Source organism: Loxodonta africana, chromosome 12 (genome assembly GCF_030014295.1).
Source record: "Loxodonta africana isolate mLoxAfr1 chromosome 12, mLoxAfr1.hap2, whole genome shotgun sequence".
NCBI lineage: Eukaryota > Metazoa > Chordata > Mammalia > Proboscidea > Elephantidae > Loxodonta > Loxodonta africana.
In genome coordinates this window covers 47,807,625-47,832,023 of record NC_087353.1, presented here as the reverse complement: position 1 = coordinate 47,832,023, position 24,399 = coordinate 47,807,625, and the positions used below count along the sequence as shown (strand labels likewise).

General features: G+C 40.1%; 1 non-coding gene across 1 annotated transcript; it reads right to left on the bottom strand.

The window, feature by feature from the left end:
* Positions 1 to 22,773: 22,773 nt before the first annotated feature.
* LOC111747826 (U6 spliceosomal RNA) lies at positions 22,774 to 22,880 on the bottom strand. The gene has a single exon (XR_002783773.1). It is a non-coding gene; the product is annotated as a U6 spliceosomal RNA (small nuclear RNA).
* Positions 22,881 to 24,399: the final 1,519 nt, after the last annotated feature.

The following is a 24,399-nucleotide window of genomic DNA, read 5'->3' as shown; positions in this document are numbered from 1 at the left end:
CAAAATATATGAAGATTTCTTACAAGTCAATAATAAGACTAATCCAAATTAAAAAATGAGTAAAAGATTTAAACAGACATTTTACCAAAGAAGATATATGAATGGCTAATAAGCACATGAAAAGATGCTCAACATCATTAGTCATAAGGGAAATGGACATTAAAATCACAAAAGACAGCATTATTGTTGTTGTTAGCTGCTGTCAAGTCAGCCCCAACTCATGGCAACCCCACGCACAACACGTTGCTGGTCCTGCACCACCACCAAGTTTGGTCGTGGTTCAAACATTTTGATCCATAGAGTTCTCACTGCCTGATTTTCAAAAGTGGATCAGCAGGCCTTTCTTCCTAGTCCATCTTAGTCTGGAAGCTCCACTGAAACCTGCTCAGCATTATAGCAACATGCAAGCCTCCACTGACTGACAAAGGTGGTCGCGAGTGAGGTGCATTGGCTGGGAACTGAATACCACTATGCACCCACTAAAATGGCTATAATGAAGAAGACAGACAATATCACGTGTTACAGAGTATGTGGAGAAACTAGAACCTTCAGATATTGCTGGTGGGAACATAAAATGGAGTAGCCACACTGTAAAACAATTTGGCGGTTTCTTATAAAGTTAAATATAAATTTGCCATATAACTCCAAAATTCTACTTTTAGATATTTATCCAAGAGAAATGAAAACATATTCACACAAAGATTTGTACACAAATATTCATAACACCATTACAATAGTTGAAAGCTGGAAATAACCATCAAAATCCATCGAATGATGAATGGATAAATAAAATTTGGTATATGCAAACAACAGAATATTATTCGGCCATATAAAGAATAAAGTACTAATACATACTACAACATAGATGAACCCTGAAAACATGATGTTAAGTGAAAGAAGCCAGTCACAAAAGCAATATATTGCATAATTCCATTTACATATGAAATGACCAGAAAAGGCAAATCTATGGAGACAGAAAGCAGACCAGTGGCTGCCTGCACCTGGAGGTAAGAGTGAGGACTGACCGCAAATGCTTACAGGGTGTTGGAAAGTTCTAGAACTGAATGGTGACAATGATTGCATGACACTATCAATTCACTAAAAATCGCTGATCATACATACACTCACAATGAGTAAATTTTATGGCAGGTAAATTATATTTCAATAAAACTGTAAAAAAAAAAAGTAATGATTTTAGAAATACTCTTTCATTATGGATTGACAGATTGCTACAGGACCTTTCTGAGACTTAATGACCGGAGATGCCAGCAGAAATGAAAAAGAAACATTTGTTTGGCAAAATTAATACATTGAGAAGGGTCTGTAGGGGGCTGCCAGAAAAAACTCTTCAAGAGAAAAGCCTTGAGAATGGCACGAGCTTGGTTAAGAAACTCTCCAGAGTGCGAACGTTTAATGCACTCAGCTGCAAACTGAAAGGTTAGCTATTTGAGTCTGAACCACCCCAAGGTGCCTCAGAAGAAAGACCTGGCAATCTACTTTCAAAATTCAGCCATTGAAAACCTTAAGAAACACAGTTTTACTCTGACACAAATGGGCCACCATGAGTTGGAATTGACTTGTCAGCAACTGGTTTCTTTTAATACTAGGGAGAGTTCTGGGGACTGTAACAATAACAACAACAACAAAACCAAACCCACTCCACCTAGCAACCCTATAGGACAGAGTAGAATTGCCCGGTAGGGTTTCTTAAGGAGTAGCTGGTGGATTCAAACTGCCAACCTTTTGGTTGGCAGCCAAGCTCTTAACCATTGTGCCACCTGCAGCTTTAAAGAATATAGTTTTACACTCAAGCCCAAGGGGGCACTAACGGAGAATGCCCAGGTGGCAACTGCCTGCCAACATTCCCAGCCCCTGACCCCAGGGAACTGTCCTGGGATCGTTCAAAACCTGACCTAGGCTGTTGGGAGACCAGGGATCTCCATTCCCTTTTATTTTCTTTCTTGGAAGGAAGAGGGAATTTGCCTGCAGGTGGCTTCTTTGTAAGTCTGAAAATGTGGAGGCAAGAGCCAAGTGAGGCCCTGTGACTGTCTCCAGGGGAGAGAGAGCGATTACAGCCAAAAGAAACTGCCTTAAGAAGGACTTTTTTCAGAATGACATGTGTTGTTTTCTTCCTCTCCCTCTGCATCTCAGATTTGCATTTCACATAGACATTTGCCTGTGTCTCTTTCCTCTGCCTTGACCGCTAGCCAGCAGTCTTTGTCCACAGTGTTTTCCCACTCCTGCTCCCCGGACTGAGTCAGCCTGGTAAAAACGTTAACTGGAAGAGGTCTATGTTTACCAGGTAAATTCCTCTGCAACAGACACCACTGCAAGGAAAATCTCTGTTTAACCAAATGTCCCCAGCAGCCCAGTTTATATCTAATCTATTTCAAGCAATAGCCAATGAAACAAAATTCTGATCCTTATATTTGGATGGTCCAAGCAACCTACTTGTAAAAAGATTTGACCTGTAAGACTTTATTTTCCCCAAGGGCCTGAGCAAAAACTACAGGCAAAAACAGAGCCCCCTCCATACTTGCAGAGTATTTTCCCACACACACTTTTGAAAAAATCTAGTTCCCAGGAAATCTTCATATGGACTTCCCAAAAGCTACCCAATCCACGACAAGAAAGGGAGACAGGCTCAAGACTAGATAATCAGAGACCTTCCCAGAAAGCCATGGGAAATTTCTCAATATTCAAACAACCCCTGATCCAGAGTATTGTAGACTAAAACAAGGGTTCAGAAACGAATCAAGTTAAAATAATAATAACGATATTCCGAAGAGGTGATAGTGTCACTGAGGACTGAGGCTACTAATATACTAATGAGCCAAGTTTTTAAAAAAATGCAGCACCTAGGCATAACTGGATATCCATCTGCAAAAAAACGAAACAACACCCATACCTCACTCCATGCACAAAAACTAACTCAAAATGGATAAAAGACCAAAATATAAAATCTAAAACAATAAAGATCATGGAAGAAAAAATAGGGAAAACGTTAAGAGCCCTAATACATGGTGTAAACAGTATAAAAACATTTTTAAGAATGCAGAAGAAAAACTAGATAACTGGGAGCTCCTAAAAATCAAACACCTATGCTCATCCAAAGACTTCACCAAAAGAGTAAAAAAGACTACCTACAGATTGGGAAAAAGCTTTTAGCTATGACATTTCTGATCAGCACTTGATCTCTAAAATCTACATGATACTGGAAAAACTCAACTGCAAAAACACAAATAATTGACCAGACTGACTAAAGAAATACAGGAAAGGAAACAAATAACCTGAATAAGAAATGAGATGGGCCTCATCACAACAGACCCAGCTGAAATTAAAAGAATCATATCAGATTATTACGAAAAATTGTACTCTAACAAATTTGCAAACCTAGAAGAAATGGATGAATTCCTATAATAACACTACCTATCTAAACTAACATAATCAGAAATAGAACTAAATAGACCCATAACAAAAAAAGAGATTGAAATGGTAATCAAAAAACTCCCAACAAAAAAAAAGCCCTGGCCCGGACGGCTTCACTGCAGAGTTCTACCAAACTTTCAAAGAACAGTTAACACCACCACTACTAAAGGTACTTCAAAGCATAGAAAACGATGGAATACTACCTAACTCATTCTATGAAGGCAGCATATCCCTGATACCAAACTAGGTAAAGACACCACAAAAAAAGAAAATTACAGACCTATATCCCTCATGAACATAGTTGAAAAATCCTCAACAAAATTCTAGCCAACAGAATTCAACAACATATCAAAAAAATAATCCATCACAACCAAGTGGGATTTGTACCAGGTATGCAAGGTTGGTTCCGTATAAGAAAAACCATTAATGTAATCCACCATATAAATAAAACAAAAGACAAAAACTACATGAACTTATCAATTGATGCAGAAAAGGCATTTGACAAAGTCCAACACCCATTCATGATAAAAAACTCTCAGCAAAATAGGAATTGAAGGAAAATTCCTCAACATAATAAAGGGCATCTATACAAAGCCAACAGCCAGCATCATTCTAAATGGAGAGAGCCTGAAAGCATTTCCCTTGAGAACAGGAACCAGACAAGGATGCCCTTTATCACCGCTCTTGTTCAACATTGTGCTAGAGGTCCTAGCCAGAGCAATTAGGCTAGACAAAGAAATAAAGGATATCTGGATTGGCAAGGAAGGAGTCAAATTATCTCTATTTGCAGATGACATGATCTTATACACAGAAAACCCTAAGGAATCCTCCAGAAAACTACTGAAACTAATAGAAGAGTTCGGCGGAATTTCAGGTTACAAGATAAACATACAAAAATCACTTGGATTCCTCTACATCAACAAAAAAAACATCAAAGAGGAAATCACCAAATCAATACCATTCACAGTAGCCCCCAAGAAGATAAAATGCTTAGGAATAAATCTTACCAAAGATGTAAAAGACCTATACAAAGAAAACTACAAAGTACTAGTGCAAGAAACTAAAAGGGACCTACAGAAGTGGTAAAACATACCTTGCTCATGGATAGGAAGACTTAACATAGTAAAAATGTCTATTTTACCAATTGCCATCTATATATGCAATGCACTTCCGATCCAAATTCCAACAACATTTTTTAATGTGATGGAGAAACAAATCACTAAATGGAAGGGAAAGAAGCCCCGGATAAGTAAAGCTTTACTGAAAAAGAAGAAGAAAGTGGGAGGCCTCACTCTACCTGATTTTAGAACATATTATACAGCCACGCTAGTCAAAACAGCTTGGTACTGGTACAACAGGCACATAGACCAATGCAACAAAATTGAGAACCCAGATATAAATCCATTTACATATATAAGCAGCTGATATTTGACAAAGGCCCAGTGTCAGTTAATTGGGGAAAAGATAGCCTTTTTAACAAATGATGCTGACATAACTGGATATCTGTTTGCAAAAAAATGAAACAGGACCCATACCTCACACCATGCACAAAAACGAACTCCAAGTGGATCAAAGACCTAAACATAAAGACTAAAAGGATAAAGATCATGGAAGAAAAAATAGGGACAACGTTAGGAGCCCTAATACAAGGCATAAACAGAATACAAACCGTTACCAAAAATGACAAAGAGAAACCAGATAACTGGGAGCTCCTAAAAATCAAACACCTATGCTCATCCAAAGACTTCACCAAAAGAGTAAAAAGGCCACCTACAGATTGGGAAAAAATTTTCAGCTATGACATCTCCGACCAGCGCCTGATCTCTAAAATCTATATGATTAAAACTCAACCACAAAAAGACAAACAACCCAATTAAAAATTGGGCAAAGGATATGAACACTCACTTCATTAAAGAAGATATTCAGGCGGCTAACAGATACACGAGAAAATGCTCTCAATCATTAGCCATCAGAGAAATGCAGATGAAAACTCCGATAAGATTCCATCTCACTCCAACAAGGCTGGCATTAATCCAAAAAAAAAAGAACAAAGTAATAAATGTTGGAGAGGCTGTGGAGAGATTGGAACTCTTATACACTGCTGGTGGGAATGTAAAATGGTACAACCACTTTGGAAATCTATCTGGCGTTTCCTTACAAAGTTAGAACTAGAACTGCCATACAACCCAGAAATCCCACTCCTCGGAATATACCCTAGAGAAATAAGAGCCTTTGCACGAACATGTATAAGCACACCCATGTTTATTACAGCACTGTTTACAATAGCAAAAAGATGGAAGCAACCAAGGTGTCCAACAATGGATGAAAGGTTAAATAAATTATGGTATATTCACACAATGGAATACTGGGAGGAAGAGTGGGACAGGGTTAGAGACAGAAAGGACCACATGAACTAGAGACTTACATCATCCTGAGACCAGAAGAACTAGGTGGTGCCTGGCTACAACTGATGACTACCCTGAAAGGGAACACATCAGAGAACCCCTGAGGGAGCAGGAGAACAGTGGGATGCAGACCCCAAATTCTCATAAAAGACCAGACTTAATGGTCTGACTGAGACTAGAAGAATCCCAGCAGTCATGGTCCCCAAACCTTCTGTTGGCCCAGGATAGGAACCACTCCCAAAGATAACTTACCAGACATGGAATGGACTGGACAGTGGGTTGGAGAGAGATGCTGATGAGGAGTGAGCTACTTGTATCAGGTGAACACTTGAGACTGTGTTGGCATCTCCTGCCTGGAGGGGAGATGAGAGGGTAGAGAGGGTTAGAAACTGGCAAAATGATCATGAAAGGAGAGACTGGAAGGAGGGAGCAGGCTGACTCATTAGGGGGAGAGTAAATGGGAGTATGTAGCAAGGTATATGTAAGTTTATAGGTGAGAGACTGACTTATTTGTGAACTTTCACTTAAAGCACAATAAAAATTATTAAAAAAAAAAAAAAAGGCAAATAACCCAGTTAAAAAATGGGCAAAAGACATGAATAGACACTTCACTAAAGAAGACATTCAGGTAGCTAACAGATATATGAAGAAATGTTCACGATCATTAGCCATTAGAGAAATGCAGAGCAAAACTACAATGAGATTCCATCTCACTCCAACAAGGCTGGCATTAATCCAAAAAAACACAAAAGAATAAATGTTGGAGAGGCTGTGGAGAGATTGGAACAATTCTACACTGCTGGTGGGAATGTCAAATGGTACAACCACTTTGGAAATCGATTTGGCACTTCCTTAAAAAGCTAGAAATAGAACTACCATATGATCCAGCAATCCCACTCCTTGGAATATATCCTAGAGAAATAAGAGCCTTTATACGGATAGATATATGTACACCCATGTTTTTTGCAGCACTGTTTACAATAGCAAAAAGATGGAAGCAACCAAGGTGCCTATCAATGGTTGAATGTATAAATAAATTATGGTATATTTACACAATGGCATACTACACATCAATAGAGAACAGTGAGGAATCTGTGAAACATTTCATAACATGAAGGAACCTGGAAGGCATTATGCTGAGTGAAATTAGTCAGTTGCAAAAGGACAAATACTGCATAAGACCACTATTATAAGAACTTCAGAAATAGTTTAAACTGAGAAGAAAACATTCTTTCGTGGTTACGAGAGGAGGGAGGGAGGGAGGGTGGGAGAGGGGCATTCACTAATTAGATAGTAGATAAGAACTACTTTAGGTGAAAGGAAAGACAGCACACAATACAGGGGAGGTCAGCACAATTGGACTAAAACAAAAGCAAAGAAGTTTCCTGAATAAACTGAATGCTTTGAAGGCCAACATAGCAGGGGCGGGGGTCTGGGAACCATGGTTTCAGGGGACATCTAAGTCAACTGGCATAATAAAATCTATTAAGAAAACATTCTGCATCCCACTTTGAAGAGTGGCATCTGGGGTCTTAAACGCTAGCAAGCAGCCATCTAAGATGCAACAATTGGTCTCAACCCACCTGGATCAAAGGAGAATGAAGAACACCAAGGATACAAGGCAATTACAAGCCCAAGAGACAGAAAGGGCCACATGAACCAGAGACTACATCATCATGAGACCAAAAGAACTAGATGGTGCCCAGCTACAACCAATGACTGCCCTGACAGTGAACACAACAGAGAACTCCTGAGGGAGCAGGAGAGCATTGGGATGCAGACCCCAAATTCTCATAAAAAGTCCGGACTAATGGTCTGACTGACACTGGAAAGACCCTGGTAGTCATGGCCCCCAGACATTCTGTTGGCTCAGGACAGGAACCATTCCCGATTTCAACTCTTCAGACATGGATTGGACTGGACAATGGGTTGGAGAGGGATGCTGGTGAGGAGTGAGCTTCTTGGATCAGGTGGACACTTGAGACTATGTTGGCATCTCCTGTCTGAAGGGGAGATGAGAGGGTGGAGGGGGTTAGAAGCTGGCAAAATGAACACGAAAAGAGAGAGTGGAGGGAGAGAGCAGGCTGTCTCATTAGGGGGAGAGTAATTGGGAGTGTGTAGCAAGGTGTATATGGGTTTTTGTTTGAGAGACTGACTTGATTTGTAAACTTTCACTTAAAGCACAATAAAAATTATAAAAAAAAATATAGCACCTAGGTTATATGACAGAATTAATTGCATCAATAGTTCTCACATGTTGCTAAGAGCATGATATTCCTCAAACAGCATTATTGTTGCAGAAAGCCATTTTCCCCTTCTCCTTGGTCCATAAAATAGAAACTTCACCTCTCCGGAAGAACTATGAAGAGAGCATTTGCCTTCCTTCTATTTCCTGTCTCTCGGGTCTCCCCAAGGAAGGAGTAACTTCTTTTGCCTGAAGCACTGAGGAGGAATGAGTGTGCATCCTTCTGCTTCGACAGGCCTGCCCTCTGGACAGGTGCAACCCCTCCTTCTACACTTTGTTTTCCTCAGAAGGTCTACTACCAGTTGTTGATGAGTCGATTCTAACTCACGGCGACCCCTTGTATGTCAGAATAGAGCTGTGCTCCATTAGGTTTTCAGTGGCTGGTTTTTTGGAAGTACATTGCCAGGCCTTCCTTCAGAGGTGCCTCTGGGTGGAGTCCAACCTCCAATATTTTGGTTAGTAGCCAAGCACGTCAATCATTTGCACCACCCAGGGACTTCCCTCAGAAGATGCAGGGAGCAAGCATTAGGAAGTCTGTGTGAGAGCCCTGAACTGTGGATTCTCCAAGTAGGCCTCACCCTCAGTAAAGATGACTCACTTATCTCTATCTGCCTATTTTTGAAAAGGTTCTGAACTCAGAGAGGCTAAGACCTATGATTTATCAGCTTCTTCAAAGCCCCTAAATCATGATTTTAAGTAGCCCTACCACTGAAATTATTTGCTGAGCAAATAATCTGAGAAGCTGGACTATATGAAGAAGAACAGGGCATCAGGTTTGGAGGAAGACTCATTAACAACCTGTGATATGCAAAAAACACAGCCTTGCTTGCTGAAAGTGAAGAGGACTTAAAGCACTTACTGATGAAGATCAAAGACCACGGCCTTTGGTATGGATTACACCTCAACATAAAGAAAAGAAAAATCCTTGAAACTGGACCAATAGGCAACATAATGATAAATGGAGAAAGTATTGAAATTGTCAATAATTTCATTTTGCTTGGATCCACAATCAACACCCATGGAAGCAGCAGTCAGAAACCAACGACTTACTGCATTGAGCAAATCTACTGCAAAAGACCTCTTTAAAGTGTTGAAAAGCAAAGATGTCACCTTGGGAGTTAAGGTGCACCTGACCCAAGACATGATATTTTCAATCACTTCATATGCATGCGAAAGCTGGACAATGAATAAGGAAGACAAAAGAAGAATTGATGCCTTTGAATTATGCTGCTGACAAAGAATATTGAATAAACCATGAACTAATGGAAGAATAAACAAATCTGTCTTGGAAGAAGTACAGCTAGAATGCTCCTTAGAAGTGAGGATGGTGAGACTCTGTCTTATGTACTTTGAGTATATTTTGAGGAGAGAACATCCATGGAGGACATCATGCTTGGCTAGGTAGAGGGTCAGTAAAAAAGAGGAAGACGCTCAATGAAATGGGTAGACACAGTGTCTGCAACAATGGGCTCAAGCATAATAATTGTGAGAATGGCGCAGGACCAGGCTGCGTTTCGTTCTTTCGTAACAGGGTCGCTATGAGTTGGAACTGACTCAACGGCATTTGATAACAACAACTGCTTTGTATTCCACCTGTGAAAAGGATGGGCCTATTGACCAAGGTGAAAGAAATAGTTTGCCAGTAGGAAAGCCAAGTAAAGAGAATTAGTTAGAGATCATCATGGGCTGCAAACTCCCAAAATTCTTTCAGCAAAAGGTTGCAGTGGGTCTATGCCTCGGAAAGTGTCTCCGTTTGGTAAACTAAAGAAATGACGTAACCTCCTTGTGAGACATGTGACTAAAATATGAGGTTTTTATGTGGTCTGGGGCTGTAATGTTGGTTTCTACCAAGGTCTTTAGTCTGAAGAGTGAAAATGCTAAAATAAGTTGCTACTTGCAAAAGGAAGCCACTCATATTTCTTTCCTTTGGCTGAGGCCAAAGCTATAAAGAGCTAAACTCATGCCATTTCTTTTTCATCCAATATAAAAGCTGTGTGGGCCAAGGTATAAAATTTGAACAGATATTATGGAGAGAGAATAAACTACATTATTCTCTCTATATGTCCTAGGGAGAATAATTTCAAAGGGTCGTTCTGACTCAAGTGTATGATGCCTAACACAAAGAGAGACTGTTTCTAGGCGTCTGTGCCCTCAGGTTCCTTGTCACATGGACCCTCCTAGTTTCCAGAGTGTAAATCAAAGCAGAAATATTCAACAGAAGCCAGGAAAGTAGCCTACAGTGGAAACTGAGAAGGTTCACTCCAGACAAGTCATTTCCTTTAGAAACATAAGGGTTAAGAAGCCTAGAGGCCAGGTAAGAAACTTACCTTAAACTTAACCCAAAGCACTAATTTAGGTTTTTCTCTTTTATCTCAGAAATTCGTGGACTGAGTCCACTGCTTTGCCTGCCAATTAAGGAACTGGTTTTCAAAGCAGTTTCTCTTATGTACTCCTTAAATGATTAATTCAAATTTGAAGAAAGGTGAGGCAAGCCAAGCTTATCTTCAAATTTGTTACTTAATCCACTTTTTAAAAGCTACCTTCTCTCACTCCCACAGGTGCCTGGTAAACTGTTCAGAATCCACCACTTGGACAACCTTCCCAGGCTTTCTCCTCTTTGAACTTTTTTGAAGCACACTCAGAAGTTAAAGGAACAGGTTCCTATCCCTTCGGAGCCCGATTATTGCTGATGAGATTATTTAATTAACTGATGAATATTAGCTGGATGCTAAGTAACCCTCTTGTCTACTAGGGTGGATTGTTATCAGGACAGAGGCCTTGCCATTTACAAGCTGTGTGACCTTTGGAAAGTTACATAGAATCAGAGATCCTAGGGGTTGAAAGGGACCCAGGGTTGAATATGCACTATAATGTCCTTACCAAGGTGTTATCTACCTTCTATTTAATTTTCTATTGAGAATATATTCTACAACTTATTGAGCACCTTCTACGTACCAGGACCTGTGTGAGTCACTTTGTATACATCATCACTAATCCTTAAAGTAATGCAGCAAGTTAGTACTAGCCTCCTTTTATAGGTATAGAAACAAGACTCAGAGAGAGTGATGTATTTAGCCCAAGTGAATGGCAGAGCCAGAGTTCATACCCAGCTACATTCAGCCTTAAATTCTGTGCCCATTCCACTATACTGTATGATTTTCTGAGAGATTCATTTGTTGTTGTTGTTTGTTAAATTTTATTGTGCTTTAGGTGAAAGTTTACAGTGCAAATTGGTTTCTCATTCAAAAGTTTATATGCAAATTGTTTTGTGACATCAGCTGCAATCCCCACAGTGTGCCAGCACTGCCCCCTTTCCACCAAAGTGTCCCTGTGTCCATTCGTCCAGTTTTCCTGTGCCTTCCTGCCTTCTCATCTCGCCTTTGGGCAGAAGTTCTGTGTTCGGTCTCTGTACTTGATTGAACTAAAAAGCATATTCCTCATGTGTGTTATTGCTTGTCTTATAGGCCTGTCTAATCTTTGGCTGAAAAGTGGGCTTCTGGAGTAGCTTCGGTTGTGTGTTAGCAGGTTGTCCAGGGGCCACAATCTCAGGGGTTCCTCCAGTCTCTGTCAGACCAGTAAGTCTAGTCTTTTTTTGTGAATTTAAATTTTGTTCTACATTTTTATCCTATTCTGTACAAGGCTTTCTATTGTGATCCCTGTCAGAGAGGTCAGTGGTGGTAGCTGGACACCATCCAGTTTTTCTGGGCTCAGGCTAGTGAAGGCTGTGGTTCATGTGGTGTCCTTTAGTCCTTTGGGCTAATATTATCCTTGTGTCTTCGGTTTTCTTCATTCTCCTTTGCTCTGGACGAGATGGGACCAATAGATGTATCCTACATGGCTAACACAAGCTTTTAACACTTCAGACATTACTCGCCAAAGTAGGATGCAGAACATTTTTTTATGAATTATGTTAAGCCAATTGACCTAGATGTCTCATAAGACCATGGTCCCCAACCCTCAGCCCCAGCAACTCAGTCCCTCAAGGTGTTTGAATGTTTCTAGGAGGCTTCTATGACATTGCCTTGGTCAGGTTGTGCTAACTTACCCTATACTGTGTGTTGTCTTTCCTCTCACCAAAGTTGACACTTGTCTACTATCTAGTTAGTGACTTTCCCCCTCATCCCTCCCCCCCTCATAGCCAGCAAAGATATTTTTTCTGTGTGTAAACATTTTCTTGAGTTTTTACAATAGTGGTCTCCTTCAATAATTGTCCTTTTGTGATTGACTTATTTTACTCAGCCTAATGCCTTCCAGATTCATCCAAGTTGTGAGATGTTTCACATATTCATCATTGTTCTTTATTGTTGCAGAATATTCCATTGTGTGTATGTACCATAATTTGTTTATCCATTCATCTGTTGCTTGGCATTTAGGTTTTTTCCATCTTTTTGCTATTGTGAATAATGCTGCAATAAACATGGGTGTGCATATGTCTATTCATGTGACGGCTCTTATTTCTCTAGGATATATTCCTAGGAGTGGGATGGATTATACTGTATTTCTATTTCTAGCTTTTTAAGGAGGTGCCATATCATTTTTCACAGTGGTTGTACCATGTTACGTTCCCACCAGCAGTGCATAAGGCTTCCAAACTCCCCCCAACCTCTCCAACATTTATTATTTTCTGTTTTGTTTTTTTTTTTCTCTTTTGGTGCCAGTAATGTCAGGGTGAGATTGTGTCTCATTGTAGTTTTGATTTTCATTTCTCTAAATGGTCTAATGGCTAATGACGGAGCACCGTGGTTAATAGCTCAGCTGCTAACCAAAATGTTCTCCACTTTGGATCCACCAGCTGCTCTTTGGAAACCCTAAGGAGCAGTTCTACTCTGGCCTATAGGGTCTCTGTGAGTTGGAATCCGCTTCATGGCAACAGGTTTGATGGCTAATGATTGAGAGCATTTCTTCAAGAATCTGTTAGCAGCCTGAACGTCTTCTCTGATGAAGTGTCTCTGTTTATATCCTTTGCTGTTTTTTAGTTGGATGATTTGTCTTTTTGTTTTTGAGGTGTTGAAATTCTGTAGATTTTAGAGATCACGTTCTTGTCAGATACATTGTAGCTGAAAATTTGTTCCCAATCTGTAGGCTTTCTTTTTACGCTTCTGGTGAAGTCTTTTGATAAGTGTTTAATCTTTAGGAGCTCCCAGTTATCAAGTTTATCTTCTGGTGTTTGTGCACTGAAATAAATGAAGTTTAATATACACACAGAAATTTGCACAAATTATAATTATACAGCATGCAATTAAATTTTGCAAAGTGAATATTCCTCGATCAAGAAACAGAAACATCACCAGAACCCTAGAAGCCTATGCTACCTTTCAGTCTCTGTCTCTCCAAAGGTAACCACTATCCTGATTATGTAAATGATCACACAGCATGCACCTTTGTGCCCAGCTTCTTTTGCTCAACATTGTGAGAGACACCCACAGCATGTTGCATGTAGCTATTGTTGGTCATCACCACCTGTTTGTCAGTTTATTTACTGTGGCGGTATATGTGTTGCTGTAATGCTGGAAGCTATACCATTAGTATATAAAATACCAGCAGGGTCACCCATAGTGGACAAGTTCCAGAATCAGGTACAGTAGAAAGAAAAGCCTGGTGATCTACTTCTAAAATTTAACCAGTGAAAACCTTATTGTTCACAAAAGAACACTGTCTGATTTGCTTGCTTTATACTCATCATCCAAAAAAAAAAACCAAACCCATTGCCGTCCAGTCAATTCCGACTCATAGCAACACATCATCAGGAGGGATCAATCACTGGAGAAGGACTTCATGTTTGGTGAAGCAGAGGGCCAGGGAGGGTGGAGGAGACCCTTGGTAAGATGGGCTGGCCCAATAGCTGCAACACTAGACTCCAATATGCTGGCGATTGCGAGAATGACCAGGCAATGTTTTGTTCTGTTGTACATAAGTCACCATGAGTCAACTCAACAACAGCTACGTATCTATAGTTGGTTCATTCTCATTGTTTTCTGTGTGCTTTTTAATGTGTGTTGCCTTAAGGGGACTCAGCATCCCTGGCGGGTCTGGCATGACCAGGCTGTTTACACAGCCCCATCATTGCTCTTCCCCATTCCTTTTCAATTGCCTCTGACTCTGGCTTCCCTGTTTCCAGAGTACTCCTTGTGTGTAATTCATCTTGGCTTTCCTAGCACCTAGCTCAGACTAGAATCTCAGTGAACAATATTTGTTAATAACAAATGAATGAAAGTATAACAACCCAACAATGTCCCTCCACTTTACTTCTGTGAGTCTCAGTTTCCTCATTCTTGAAATAAGGGGTTTGGACTATTGAGTTCTAAAGTCTTGCCTACCTTAACATCTCTGATTTTATGACAGACTTGCACTTAACAGGGCTCTTTGGTGACTTATTTCAAGGGTTTATTAACAAAAATGACAACCGTAATTTTAAAAATGTACATTGTCCATGTTCCAATTTATGTAATTTCATCTTATCCCCTTGGTAACCCTCTGAGGTAACGTGAGAATCTAAAGCTCTATAGAAGAGATAGTTCTAGAAGAGGAGAAAGGCTTGAGAAGTGGGTTGTTAAGGTGGTCTCCATTAGGAGGAAGTTTGCCAATCTAATTTCTCTCCTTTCAGGACTTTCTGAGTTGACTTAGGGTAAATTGACAGGCTTGGGCCTGGGGAAGGCTGTTTGGGGAAGCTGCTTAACTGCACTCAAAAACAAAAACCAAAGGCACTACCAACAAGTGGATTCCAACTCATAGTGTCCCCATCTATAGCACAGAGTAGAGCTGCCCCATAGGGTTTCCAAGGCTGCAAATCTTTACAGAGGCAGACTGCCACATCTTTCTCCCATGGAAGGCTGGCGGGTTCCAACCACCAACTTTTTAGTTAGCAGCCAAGCATTTAACCACTGCACCACCAGAACAGAATTAGAAAACAACTCAGCCCAGAGCCAGGATCACCCTAGAGTGGCAGTAAACCAATTTAGGCTTTTTCTAGGAGCCTTGTCAAAATAAAATTGTTCAGAGGCCCTGGGTGTTCCAAAATACACTATGACTGGCATTAGACTGAAAATGCTGCTCTCTCTGTTCCTGGATAAATTAAAATATTATGATTTATAATATTTGATCCTATATCTTGTGATATCTTGATCTTATTCCCTCCTCTCTCCCTTCCTCCTCCCATGTCCATCAGAATTTATGGGAGAGGCACAAAGCCAATTTTTGATAGGCCAATGACTGAAACACACTGACTTAAAATGTCTCAAGGGACAGTAAGTTTACAGGCAGATCAGTAACACTCCAGTTGGAATTTTTAAAGGAAACTGACCTTACTGTTTTATGAATGTGGACACTGTTGGCACATATTTCAAGAATAACTTGGAACCTGCTATGTAAGGTCAAATTGAGATTCATACTAACTAGTGCTCTCTCCTTGACAACTGCTGCTAATACAGTAGTGTATATGCCTCCAGATATTTTTCCTCTATAAAAAGAAAAACTGATATTTTCAAATAATATTTAAAACTTTATCATAAAAAGGAATACTAATTATTTAAACTATATCACCTATTAACCTCACTCCACATTCTCTTCTCTTACTTTCTACATTCATGGAGTATGGTAAAATTATGTTCCAATATTTCTTATTTTATCTTTTCAAATAATTAGTACTAATTTATTTTTGCCTGCTTCTGAATCCTTACATGTAATGGACATTTCTGTTATACAGGTATTTTCACCAATCCCTGCCAGCTTTCCCTTATCCTTTGGAATTGTAAATTTGATTACTGAAGCTAGGTTACATTTTTTAGACTGATTTATTGCTTTTGAAACATATCTTGCTTTTATTATTGTTGCATCTTGGTTTGAAGCACTACTAAGTTAGATGTATTTAGCACACTTAACTGTTCTTCACTGTACTGTCTTCATGGAAGTTCTGTGATCCTCCTATTGTGTCTATTTGGTGATAACTGCAATGCCCCGGTACAATACAAGCAGACAGAAAATCAGGGAATAAATAAACTAATTAATTCTTCAAAAGATGTTTTGGAGACCATAGAGAACACTTTCAACCTACACATTAGGGTTTGGTAAGGATAGAATGAAATAATGAATGTGAAAGCACTTTGAAAAATATGAAAGGATGCCATGCAAATATAAATGGATGTAATAGTTGGCTTGAATTTAAGTGGAAACCAAGAACTGCTGAAATAATGGCTTCTTACCAAATGCCTCAGGTCAAATAGCTGAGGAAAGAGCTTGGAAGTAAATAACATCACATCTTAAACTAATTGAACACTCTTTACATTATTGATTTATAATTTGTCTTAGGCTGGGTTCTCTAGAGAAGCAAAACCAGTAAAGTGTATAAATATATATAGAAAGAGATTTATACCAAGGAAATGGCTCACGTGGTTGTGGAAGCTGGAACATCCCAAGTCCGTGGGTCAGGATAGAGGCTTCTCCTGATACACGTAGCCACAGGGGCTGGTGAACCCAAGAATGACAGGTCAGAGAACAGGACTCCTGCTCACATGCTGCAAAGATAAGATTGGCGGGCAAGACCACAGGTAGGCTGCTAGCTCAAGTCCCAAGAACCAGAAGTCAGATGAAAAGCAGCCAGCTGCAGAATCCAGCACGAGCAAAAAGCCCACAAGCCTTGCTAGGATGTCCACTTATATTTGACACAGGCCACACACCCAAGGAAACCCCTTTTCAACAGATTGTCATACATCATACAGCTGCCAAACCACTGAGAATCAGGACCCAGCCAAGTTGACACACAACCTTAACCATCACATAAGTGTTTTGGCTACTATGACCAAATAATGGGAGAATCCATTTTTACAGTCATTCAGAGATTCTAACAAATATCAGAGGACGTTAAGTCAACACTGTCAATGAATAATATCTCATACTCTGTTAGGAGTGAAAGAAAAGGAGTTTTATTGAGGAATAGAACAGCTATAGTTGGGCAGCACTAGGTAAAAATACAAAGTGCTCTGCCATTCCAGGGGAGACCAAAAACCAAACCAAACTCGTTGCCATCAAGTTGATTCCAACTCATGGCAACCCTATAGGACAGAGTAGAATTATACCATAGGGTTTCCAAGGAGTGGCCAGTGGATTCGAACCGCTGACCTTCTGGTTAGCAGCCAAACACTTAACCACTGTACCAAGGAGGGATCTATATACATAGAGAGCAAAAGAAAGGTAGGGAGTTAATAATTGATTGTGGATAAGATCAGCTTCAGCTCGAGTTAGAATCTGCTGGACAGCAACATGTTTCCAAGAGCAAATTGTTTACATATTCTTCCCAGATGGTTTGCATCCTGACAGTTCTGTTAGTTACAAACACATTCATCCTGAGAACAATTGTTTACACCTTGACATACTCTTTCTAAAATGTTTGCATCCTAACTTTTGGTTTCCTGAGAATTCATGTTGGCCCTATTATTCTTACTCTGATACCAGTGCCTCCAGCTTGAAAACTGTTTACAGCATGAAGTTTAAAAATGGCTGGTCTGACAAGACAGAGCCAGTGTCACATGGCTTTTCTATTAGCTTGGCTATAAAGTTGGCTATTAACTTACCACTTAATTGGATCCTCCTAAGGTGGAACCATAGAGCATTCACTCCTGCAGGCTAGAGCACATGCTGTACCTGCTGAGTAGTTTTTAGGACACTTCAAAAGCCTGGTTATAATTAAGGAACGAGTAAACATAATTTCATTATATAGGACTTTCAGAGGTAGCAGGTATGGCACCACAGAAGCTGCACAGAATTGTACCTGAAGAGCTGAGTCTGAATCCCAGTTCTACCATGAACAACCTGTGTGACTTTGGCCGTATATTTTTTAACCTTTATGAACCTCAGTTTCTTCAACCGTATAATGAGGGTAGGAGTATCTGTTCTCACCTCACAGAATTATAAGAATTAAGTTAGACCGTGTATATAAAAGAGCTTTGGAAACTTGAGCGCTACACAAACATTAATTACAATTAGCCAAGCATAACCACCTCATTTTACAGAAGAGGAAACAGAGGCCTATAGGAGCTAAATGATTTGGTCAAGGACCTATGGCGGCAAAATTAGATCTAGAACAGATCTCCAAGACTTCTTTTCAGTATATCAATCAATACTGTTTTTTCACATTTTACATAAACTAAGTTCTCCATCCATGACTCATTTACATACAATTTATTACTCACCCATAAAAGGTCATTAAAGTTTAACTTCAAGTTGTTAGAAGTTAAGTTTAATTAACATGCATGTGTAGATGCTGTTACCAAAACTTCCAGCTAAAACTATTGCTAAACTAGTTCCTGAAAGGAAAAAGATTTGGTTTTGGTTTTGGCATTTTCGGTTTTGTTTTTGGGGTATGTGTGTGTGTTTTGGGGTGTGTGCGTGTGTGTGTGTGTGTGCGTGCGCGTGCGCGTTGGGTTTTTGTTTGTTTTTTTTAAAGGTAGAAGTGTTTGTTTTTTGTTTTTTGCATGTTAGTGCTTGACTAAAGCTTCTATTGTTTTTATAAGATAGTCACCTGAGATAATCTAAACCCTAAATCTGATTACTGGGAAGAATCTACAAGTTCAAACCTTATATGAAAGCCAAAATCTTCATTGTACTTTCTCAGTCTTCATAAGACAATTCTTGCACCCTTACCCTAACATATATTTCAAACAGATGTGGTCTCAATAATACCTCTAATATTATTTTTGTTTCAGTGGATTCATTTACTAATAATGTGTCTGTGAAAATAGAATTGAATTATGTCTAAAGTCAATTTTTGTTGTGGTTTTAAATAAGGCTATTCTGAATTTTTCCTTATACTTATACCTTATAATGGATTTGGACTAAATAAACCCAAACCAAACCAAACCCGTGCCATCAACTCTTAATGACCGTATTGGACAAAGTAGAACTGGAACTCTAAACTCTTATGATCTACAGTTCAGAATTATAGGAGGAAACCAGATCAATATTTATTTTTCCAGTTAGAGTCACGTGGAGATTTAGGAGTGGTTTCTTTTCCACAGAAAAAAATACATGAGGGCATGTTCACCTAAGTACCTTATCAAGGACCATCTCAAAGATTTTGTAAGTTTGTAGCTTAACTTTACAATGAGCCTGGTGGCACAGTGGTTAAGAGCTTGGCTACTAACCAAGAGACCAACAGTTTGAATCCACCAGCTGCTCCTTGGAAACTCTATGGGGCAGTTCAACTCTGTCCTATAGGATCACCATGCTGGACGGTGATGGGTTTGGGTTTAACTTTACAGTAGCAGTGTTCACGATGGACAGCACATGGACTTTACATTTGAAGATTTGTGCTCAAGTCCTGGCTAATCTTGAGCAAGATATGAAGTCTCTCCAAGCCTCAATTTTTTAATCTGTTAAGTGGAATAGTTTCATCAGGATGCTCTAATGTTTCAAAGGAAGAACTAGTCAATTCCGAAACCTTATAGGGCAGAAAAGAACTGTAATCTTTAGGCAAGCAAACCACCACATCTTTCTCCCACAGAGCACTTATGGGTTCTAGCCAGCAACCTTTTTGTTAGAAACTGAGCGCTTAACTACTGCATCACCTGGGCTCCTTAGATTCAGCCTAGAAAGAAGTTAAAAAGCTTAACTACTTTTTGTAATCACCCTACGTTCTGGGAAAATGACCTAACTTAGCCCTCTGTGAAAAGGTAACTCTTATACTTTCCTGAGTTGTGACGCAGTTGTTCTGAGCTTTTGAGCCTGGGCTTTATCTCTGTCTGCGTCGATGCTTTAAGACGGAGGCAGTGTTTCTTTTCTCTCCATACAAGTCTAAATGGGTTGGGGCAGCACCATCCTTGTGCCTGGGAAAGTGTGTGTATGTGTTCTTGACTGAGAAGGTGCTACCCAGAAATCTGAATCTGAGACTCAGGAGACAGCAGGGTTTTCACATCTAATCCTCGCTAGCACAGAACCAGCCCTTCTAACGAAGGGCTAGGCAATCCCCTGCCTCCCACTGTGCTGTTTACCCTGCTAGAACTTATTTCTTTAAGAATATGCGAGCTTCATTCAGTCCCTTTTTTCTTTGTCCAGAAATGCCAAGTAAAAAAATTTTTTAAAGGTAAAGCTAACAGCAGAAACATCTTTATACTTTTAATTTCTCCACAAAGTAGTTGAGAAAAAGATATCTCAGGCTATGTTTCAATACAAACAAAACATCTAGATTTCAAACTTTTAAATCACTTGAAACATTCTATTTCAAAATTCGTTTTCAAACCAAGTAAATTTCTTCATTCTCACTAATTCTGGAAAAGTAGGGAATACATCTGTAAGTTGTAAGAGAGTGAGCCAAGGTTTGACAATTGTTTGTGAAATGAAGAGAAATAATCAACTCCTTCCAGAAATGAGTACAAGGAAAGGGGGTGCTGTTCAGGTCTACTGACAAGAACTCCTCATCAGCATTTGACTAGAATCTGATAGCCATCTCCATTAAGGCCTAATTCTTCTGTTTCCCTTTTAGTCCCTTTCTCTCAGGGTCAATATGTATTAAAAGAGCAGAACCACACTCCCTTCCCTTTAGAAGGTATGAGTCAATAGAAAATCAAAGACTGAGGCATTTTGGGCTGCTCCAGATGTGTCCATTGAGGGAAGCCCAGGCATGAGACTATTTAAATAAATTTTCTCAACCAAATAAATGTATTCATTCATTAAACAAATATTTATAGAATGCTTACCTTATGACACACACTGTTCCAGGCAATAGGAATATAGTAGTGAAGAAGATAAAGTGCCTTCCTGGAGCTTATATTCCAGTGGAGATAGGGAGATAACAGATAGGTAAATACATAGTGAGCCAGATGGTGGTAAGAGCTATAGAGGAAAACAAACCAAGATGAAGAGGAGAAGGAGTAACACTAAGTCTGGAAGGGGGATGCAAATTATATTGATACATGTTCCAAATATCTATTGCTGCACAACAAAACGACCTAGAACACATTGGCTTAAATGCAATATATTATTATTTCTCAAGATTCTGTAGGTTGACTAAGTTCAGCTTGGTGGTTGTTATTTCAAGTCTTCATGCAGTTGCAGTCACAGGGTAATCAAAGCTGGAGTCGTCTAAATACGTGAATGGGCCCAACGTTCAAAACAGTTTCTTCACTCACATGGCTGACCACTCAGCTGGGACAGGTACAACATCTGGAATCTACCAGACATCATTCTATCTTCACATGACCTTTCCATGTAGCTAGTCTGCCTTTTCTCACAGCATGGTGGGCTCAGGTAGTCGGGCTTCTTACATGGTGACTGGCTTCTGCTGGAGTAAGTGTGAAAATCGAGGTAGAAGTTGCAAGGCTTCTTATGACTTAAACTTAGAAGTCATGCAGTGTTACCTCCACCACATTGGTCAAAAGCAAGTCACAGGGCCTACTAGAGTAAAAGGAAGAGGGTATGAATACAGAAGATATGGTCATTGGGGGGGACAACTTTGGACACCAGCTACCACAGCAGTTAAAGGAATGACCTCATCAAGGGAAGGACTACCAACAAGAACTAGGACCACAGATCCAGCCACTGCCAGAGAGAGTAAACTAGAATGAAATAAGAACAGTAGCTTTTTCTGCATTACTGTGGTTACTACTGGAGTTTGTTTGGGGGTATTACTGTACTTGTTTACAGTTAACACAGGAGAGTCCTAGTGGACTTTCTTAGAAAAAATTTTAGCACAGAATTCAGTTTTAAACTATTTCCAGAGCCATGTCAATAGGTACCTTCAGCAAGGGACTCCTGAGACCACAGCCTTCCTACAGGAGACTGAGTAGCATCATAAAAGAAGCGCAAGATTTGAACTTGAGCAAACTTGGGTCTGAATGTCAACTCCACCCTTTATTAGCAGTGAGGCTTCCATACATTACATACTCTCTCTGAGCCTCAGTTTTCTCATCTATAAAGCGAGCATATGAAACTTGCCTTTGAAATGCAGCTGTGAGAATTAAGTGAGTTAATACATGTGAAGCACCTGGCACATAAAAGATACCCCATAAATGGCAGCCGTTATGAATATCACCGTATCATCAGGGTTGCTATGAGTCAGAACTCACTCGACAGCAACAGGTTTGAGGTTTTTTTTGTTTGTTTGTTTGTTTTTGGTTTATTATGAATATGCCCAATATTGTTTTCTTAAGTCCTGCATGGCCTCTTTTAGCAGATATCAGTGGAGGTAGCAGAAAGTAAGGCAGCACTTGGTGGGCAACCCTACACAGGTGCTGTCCTCTAGCTTCCCACCACTCCCCAGGACACACATCTGCAAACCTACCCTCCTGGCCCACATCTAGTGCAGGGCTCTGGGTAGCAACTGGGTAGCAGGGCTAAAAATTATAAGAACCAAAAGCAGTCTGTAGATGAGCCTCGTTCCAGTGCTGACCCATGGAGACATGTGCCTGCAGTTCAGCAGAAATGCAGGCAGGGGACATATGCTCAGGTCCCTAGGCTAGACAGGCTGTGTTCACCTACTAAAGTGTCAAACAGAAGAAATGTATCAATGCAAGGCAGAGGTACTACTGCCAGGGAGTGTGCCCGATATAGTGGTCTCTTGATGCTCTCCAGGTGTTTTAACCTCCAGCAAATATGCTGCCCTTTTAGGTAAATGACAACTAGAGTAGTGGCATATGGATGACACTGAGCATCATGCTCCAAGGATGTCGCAGACTGCAAAGTGTGGAAGTCGGGGTAATGGAAGAAAATGGAAGTTTCCTCTTCACGAATTTGCATGTTGTCTTTGTGTAGGGGCCATGCTAATCTCCTCTGCATCTTTTCAGTTTTAGTATACGTGTTGCTGAAGCCAGCACATGGAAGTCCCGACTGATTATTCTTATTAAAGAAATAGTAAGCAACTGATGGGATGCCAGGCAGAAGGAGGGACTTGAGGTCACCATGATCTTCCATTAAAGTGAGCTCAGTCAGCATGGTGGTTTTTTTCCACAACACTTCTGGCTGAAGGGGTATAGCATGAAGTAGACAGAGTTGGTTTTAATCAGGATTTTGCCAGGTGAGTACCATGAAAAGGGAGAGGGACAAAGAAATTGTGGGTGTATGCAAGGACCATAAATGGAAATTGAGTAAGGAGGGAACGAAAACGTGATGGGATGAGGGGCAACGGAAGGTGTAAAGTAACGGCCTCCAAGCCCCAGCGAGGTTGAGGAAATTCTCTGAGGAAATACTAGCATTACTTTTTTTTTGGTATTTAAGATTGAGACGTTGCCTCACCATCTTCCCATTTTACTCTACTTTCTTTATTCCCACTTTATTTTTCTTCTCCTCCTATGTTTATTTTTAAACATACTTACTCTTCCACACTTTTACTCTCCTCCTTTCCACAGTTTAAACAGTAAGTTCATGAGGTAAATAAAGGTTTGCTACCTGCTTTCTTCTACAGAGACAGAGACACAGAGACAGACATCCCTCTCAGTGCAGACTCCTGTACTTCTGACAAAGAAGGAGTTAAATGGTGTTATTTGGAAGTCTTTTAACATTACCCGGATTTGGCTTAGAGATAATATTACACTGCTGTCCTTTTATTTTTCTCCTTAATTGGCAAAGATCTCTCTTATCTCGGACATTTTGTTGCTTTACTGGAATTTTGTAAGTAATGCAGCCTATTACGGAAAGATTTGGGGAGATAGCTGTAACCTGACACTCAAGATAGGGTGGGATTCTAGCAAAATAGAGGGCTCCCACCCAGAGCTTCTTGCTCAGGTTCCTAACTGGAACAGACTTCTTATCAGGATGGCTGTAGGAGATTCAGTGACAGCTGCCATTTCATCAGTTTGCTGTCCTGGCCTTTCACTAGCCTGAAAATTATCTTATAATGGTTACTTTCCAAACACCATGACACAGCAGTCTGTTTTCTAGAAACCTCAAATTCAATAAGCTTTTTTCTCAGAGTGTTTGCCCTGGTTATTCCAGGGTGCTTTAAAGTAGAATAAGCAGTTCACTATGGCACAGACAGTTACAGATTTTGAATTCATGAAAAGTGAAAATGAATGCTAATATCTTCACCACCACCTCTTGCTGGAAGGGGCCTTGAATGGTCTTTATGTCCATCTTCCTGCCTCTACCCAGGACTGCAGCAAAGCTGTTTTGAGAAAAGATCTCTCCACCTGTTTGGAAATTAGATCCAAAGGTCTATCAATGGCTTGGGGATTGTAAAAAGTTGATTCTATACTAATTTTTAAACATATTTACTCTTCCACACATTTACTCGTTCTTATATTGGCTACTAGCTATGAGTCGGAATCAACTTGACAGCACTGGGTGGGGGTGGGAGAGTCCCTGGGTGGTGCAAACAATACAGTCAAGTGCTAACTG